Source organism: Henckelia pumila, chromosome 4 (genome assembly GCF_033568475.1).
Source record: "Henckelia pumila isolate YLH828 chromosome 4, ASM3356847v2, whole genome shotgun sequence".
NCBI classification, from domain to species: domain Eukaryota; kingdom Viridiplantae; phylum Streptophyta; class Magnoliopsida; order Lamiales; family Gesneriaceae; genus Henckelia; species Henckelia pumila.
The window spans coordinates 116,516,482-116,522,215 of NC_133123.1; the positions used below are offsets into that span (position 1 = coordinate 116,516,482).

At 35.2% G+C, this 5,734-nt stretch overlaps 1 long non-coding RNA gene across 1 annotated transcript; it reads left to right on the top strand.

Moving 5' to 3' along the window:
* LOC140867160 (uncharacterized) lies at positions 1 to 1,567 on the top strand. The gene is made up of 3 exons (XR_012145063.1): positions 1 to 118; positions 582 to 1,182; positions 1,317 to 1,567. It is a non-coding gene; the product is annotated as an uncharacterized lncRNA (long non-coding RNA).
* The last annotated feature ends 4,167 nt before the right edge of the window (positions 1,568 to 5,734 follow it).

Genomic DNA, 5,734 nt, shown 5'->3' on the forward strand with positions numbered 1-5,734 from the left:
GTTTCTTCGAGTGCCCAGCCCACAAGTTGAATCTGCTTCAATTCTCCGATCGCCGACGCACGTGGTTGTTGGTGATGGTGCTTCACGGCGGTTAGGGTTTGCTCCTATTTCCTGTGAGGTATGTTCGAGTTTGTAACACGAGCTTTCATGTTTGAATATCTCAAATATTTTGTGATTCGTCTTAGTTAGTGGATATGCTTTAGTTTCCTGTATGCAAATGTTTGTACAGGTTATTTCTCAGCATGATTTGAGATTTACAAAAATCGTATATTTTACCTAGAGGCAGAGGCGGAGGCTTGACCAGTGGAAGCCATTGAATGAAAAATTATTGAAAAAATGTCGTGTAGTCTTTGGTACAGTGTATTGGAGATCATAAAGGCAACTTTTTGATGCCAAACTTATGCGTGCTTCTGCTTCAATTATTTGCTTCATTGCTTGTCCTTGTTTGGAATAATGCCATTTAACTGATCATAGGATTCCAATCTTGTCTCGTCGAATCTGATCTTTTACATGAAATTTATTGTTGGATAATTCCACTGCACATCAGTTTCATAATTTCATTAAGATTGATGAACTTGCAGAGGGAAGATTCAATTTACTGGATTTGGGAAAGATTTTCAGGGTCAAAGTGCTGACATATATTTGGAAAAATGCAAAATGGCCAGCATGCCGATACCTTTGGTGTGGATAAATCTATTGTGGTGTATGTTGGTGAGAAAGAATCAGCTGATGATGATGATTTGGCTCGAAGGCTAAAGAATCGAGAAAGGCAACGAAGATATAGAGAAAGGAAGCGCCACGAAGCCAATCTCAAGAAGGCATCAACTGTTGATCAAGCTACTCCCCTTCATAACACACAGACGCCCGCTGAATTGCAATCTATACCTGTTCAAGTCGATGTTTTGGTAAATTTAAATTCCCCTGCCCGTGTTCATTGTCGACGAGATTGGAAGAAAGATGCTAGGAGTGCTTGTGGACAAAAGAAACAAGAAGCTGGATCACTTGTCCCTGGTAACTCAGAGACTACGACTCTGGACGGAACTCCAGATCCCATTCCTAGATCTGATTTTAGTGCCAAGCACAATATTCCGAGTCATAGCTCTATACCAAGCAAGAGAAATTGGAAAGTCGAAGCAAGAAACAAGAAAACTTTAGGATGAAAGAAACCAAATTATGTACAGGGTGTGTGTACACATACACCTTTCATATGTTATTTGTGTGCGTGTTATCTTTTACAATGTTAGCGTTCATATTTATCTGGTGATTGCTATTACTCTTACGTTTCAATTAATGTTTTTCAGTCGTTTGCTTTGCAGGTGGTCGGTAATTTAGTCGGTGAACAAAATACCGAAAGCAAGGAATCGCTCATGTTGTAACGGTCTTGCATGAAGGGTAGTACTATGGAACAAAAAACCCTTTTGGTGTAACAGGTTTTATCTAATTAATTATTTATCTAGAATATTTGTATTCAACATGCATAGCCTGTTTTAACTTCCAATTTCCAAAGGCTCAGCATTATGATGGGCTTTTATTTAATGTGCCTTTAGTGGACTGATTCAATTGGTTCCATGTTTGTATTGTTGCTTCCAAAGTGCTTATTATAGCAGTTTTGCAATTTAGAAAACAAAAAGATGTAACTGAAATATTTGATTGATTCAATAAATCAATCATGCAGATCTAGACTAAAAATAATGGCCACGTGAAGAAAATTATCTCTAGACTCAGACAAAAAATTAGGTCATACAAAGCTATTTTGACCAAAATCATCCAAGAAACTTAACTGATCAAACCGACTCAACACGTTATGAAGTTATTTATCAAGAACTGCATTTTAAGTTTGATTCCAGGTGCATTTTTTAAGCCTGTAGGTGCATTTGTAAATCCTCTACTATGCTCGTGCGGAGTTTTTGCTGATGTTATGTCTTTTACGGTATTATTAGATCATACAAGTCTCACGTATCTTCTATATTTATCTATGTGAATCTGTGTATTTCTGCAAGTGTATCATGCAATTAGATGAAGTTCATACTCAATTAATTGTGTATTAGATGCACTTGTGAATGTTGGAAAGACAGCTGCTACTTTCGGAACAGAACTTAGTAGAAGTCAAAAGTACACGGGTTGGGTTTGATTTGGTTTTGGATAAAAAATCAAACAAAACCAAATTTATCAGTTTTGCACAATTTGAAACTAAACAAACCCATGAATTGTTCCTAACCGAACCAAGAGTCTAATTTGGTTTGGTTTGGTTTGGTTTGGATGATGAATTTAGTTTCACAGTGAATTTGTGACATAAGGTCTTATTATCTATGAAAATAACAATTGACGTTATATTCAAGGGAAGTAAATGTTTTACTTGACCATGAACTAGAATATTGCAAGTACCATAAATTAAAGTGCTTATGCAGGTTATTAGCTTGTGTAGCTTACAAAGCAAGTTTATTGGTCCACGTAAATTAAATTTTTTTGTGTTCCACTCTCATAAATTCACTCGATCCCCTTGTGGAATAATTTCATCCTACCTCTACAGGACCTAGCCCAATGATGTATTTGAGGGTGGAGATTTATCAATATTGTGGGGTCCACTGAAATATTTGTAGGACACACATATATTGATAGTTCTCAACCTTTAAATTTGCATTCAGGCAGTGCCTGTACAGGTATGATCTCACTTACCCCTTTCGTGATTCCAAAATCTATAACATACACAAGTTATTTAATTTATGGTACTGTACTTATTACCATTCTAGTACAGATGAAGTAAGATATTCCCTCTACATATGTTTCATTCTCATTGCTACTTTCCAGATAGCAAGACATGATAAACTAAATTGAAATTTGCAAAACCTATACATATTTGGTTTGGTTCGAATTTCAGCACAATCAGGACCACATGGTCATGGGCTTATTGCTACTCCATCTTTAACAGCATTTTAGAAACCAAAAGCAGGCAAAAGCAGGCAAATCTGCTAACACCCCTAGTGATTTAAACAATCTTCTACAGGTTCAATCCATGTTAAAAGCAAATACCCCACTCTCCTTTGTAATTTGCATAATTACAATTGCACAAAGCTCCTATTTGACGGACTCACGAGTAGCCAATTTCGTGATATGGTCCGGATCAACTCGTTTCACGATATAAATCCGTCGTACCGACTCACAACATATCTACTTTTATGATTAATCAAAGCAAAAGAAACAAAAATATGCTTGTATAATTTAATGCACCAATCAAATTAGAAATCCTTGATATTACAATGGAGTCGTTGATGTTACACCAATAATTTTTACACAATCACACGCCATCAGATTTATAAATGATAACCACAAGCTAGTTTACTTGGCCCCACCATCCATCTCATCCCCTAAGCATGGGACTGAGATCCTCAAAGCTCCAATCTCTTCTCATGCCACTGCTCCGGTCCAATCTCGGGGTGGTCGGGCTGGGCTCGAAAGAACAATTTGGTGGAGAAGGTGTTTTGGGCCCAAGATTGGAGCAGCTTCTCATTTCCTGATATTTGAGCTTGGGCCTGATCTTTTCCAAGTTTCCCGACCAGCTTCGATCCACCTTCAGGAAAGGTGGGCTGAACCCGGGCTTCTTGTTGTCCGCCTCCTTATTCAATACATTGTCTCCCAAATCTCTTTCTCCTGAATTTACCCTTTTCAGGCAATTCATGTTCATTGCAGTTGATTCTGTATTTACAAATCAATTTGAAGAAAAAAGATTATGTTAAAATGATGTATTTACACAAGGCAGTTTGGTTTGAGAGGGAGACCAAACAAGAGAGAATAAAAATTCCTGCATAACGTTTTTACGAAACAAAGACACCAAGTAGCATATTGAAACACAAAGACATGATTAAAGGATGTCCGTAGAAATTTTTGGGTTTATCTTCGTCGGAATGATTGGTTTGTTTTAAATTTGCCTCTATTTTGTGTGTGTGTGTGGTCCCTTTGATTTTCAGCCAACGTGAAATGGTTTTTGTAGACATCCGATAAAAGGGTTTCGCCATTCAATTTTTGCAAAAATATTATCGTGAGAATTGTCTCATGAGTTTATTTTGTGATTCGGATATCCGAGTCAATCCTATTATTGAAAAATATTGATTTTTATGTCAAATCATTACTTTTCATTATAAATATGAATCATGTTACACCGTCTCACGAATATAGATTCATAAAATCGTCTCACGAGATACATACTTTTAGTTTTTAACCCTTGATGGATATTTTTTTTTTCAACTTTACAAGTATTGATTTTGTTGATGAACATGTATTAATACTACTATACCAAGCACATGTATTATATGTGCATAAAATATGTTTTTAAATTTGAATTTATTTATAATTTTTTTTTCAATATTAAAATAATGATATAGTGGTGATTAGGATAATGAGATAGTGGGAGATGTGGAAAATTTTTGAATTATCAATTTATTTTTTTGTCTGTTAATTATTAAATATATTAAAAGAATGATTAGGTAAATTTGGGCATCTATTAAACTGATGGAATTCAATTTCTAAAAAAAAAAAAAAAAACACAAGTACCTATTAGAAAGTAACTCTTGTTTGGTACATTTTTTAACAAAATCGTTTAGGAAACACTTTTCAGTTTTCTTTCATAAAATTTTAAATTTTTGTTAAATTTTGTTAAAAAAAAAGCTGTGAAGTATTTTTTAAAAGGTCTCCCAAACACTACCTTAATATTCCATATGCATGATTAAGTGTATCCCCTCGTATTAACAGTCCTTCTGTTTTTTTTTTTCCACAAACACCCCTTGTCCTAACAATATAGAAGGGAGAAATAAAGGTGGGTAGGATCTGTAATTCTAGTATGCCAGAAGGGTAATATGGTATAAAGTGAAAATATTTTAAATTTATTCCACCCACAAAAATAATACGAAACATGATATTATTTTATCACAAGACATTACATTTTCTTAACAATCATTTTATTTATCATTTGTTTATGATATTCAATAATTTCATCGTTCAAATCAAGCATGACTAAAGGATATGTATATAGAGACGTCAATTTGGGTTAGACTCGTCGGGTCAGCCCGTCCTGTCACACAATTTAATTGGGTTGAGTTGAAAAAAGGTGAGTCTAGATGGGCCAAACCCGCCTAGGCCCGTGACCCGCGCGTGTTGGCCTGCCACGGGGTTGGGTTGGCCTGCGGGCCTGGAGAATTAATATTTTATTTTAAATTTTATTGTGATAAATGTATTTTTTTTAATAAAAGTTGTGAAATTTTTTTTTATTAATTACTTTATATAAAATTTACATATATAAAATCAATAATTAAAATTTTTATTAAAATTTTTTTATTAATATTTATTTATTTATGATATTTATAATTAATTATAATAATTTTTATTTATTTTTATTTGTAATGAACCAACCCGCGGGCCGCCCTGCCTAACCCGCAACCCACATTGGATTGGGTTGAGGATTTTCAGTCCGCCGGGATGGTGGGTCGGCCCACCATCGACCTGTCAAAAGGTGGGTTTTTGGTAGGCGGGCCCGCTCTGTCATGAATTGACCCGTTTGACAACTCTATATATACACGAGAGATGCGGATGTGCCGTGGATTTTCATTTTATATAGCTGATGGTAAAGCTACTGCCTATTGCCAAATGCAAGTATGCAACGACCCCAAAACATTCAGAGAGATTGGATCTCGCTTTTCACATAATATTTATTATGTTTGCGCGTTATTTTATTTATTTTTAG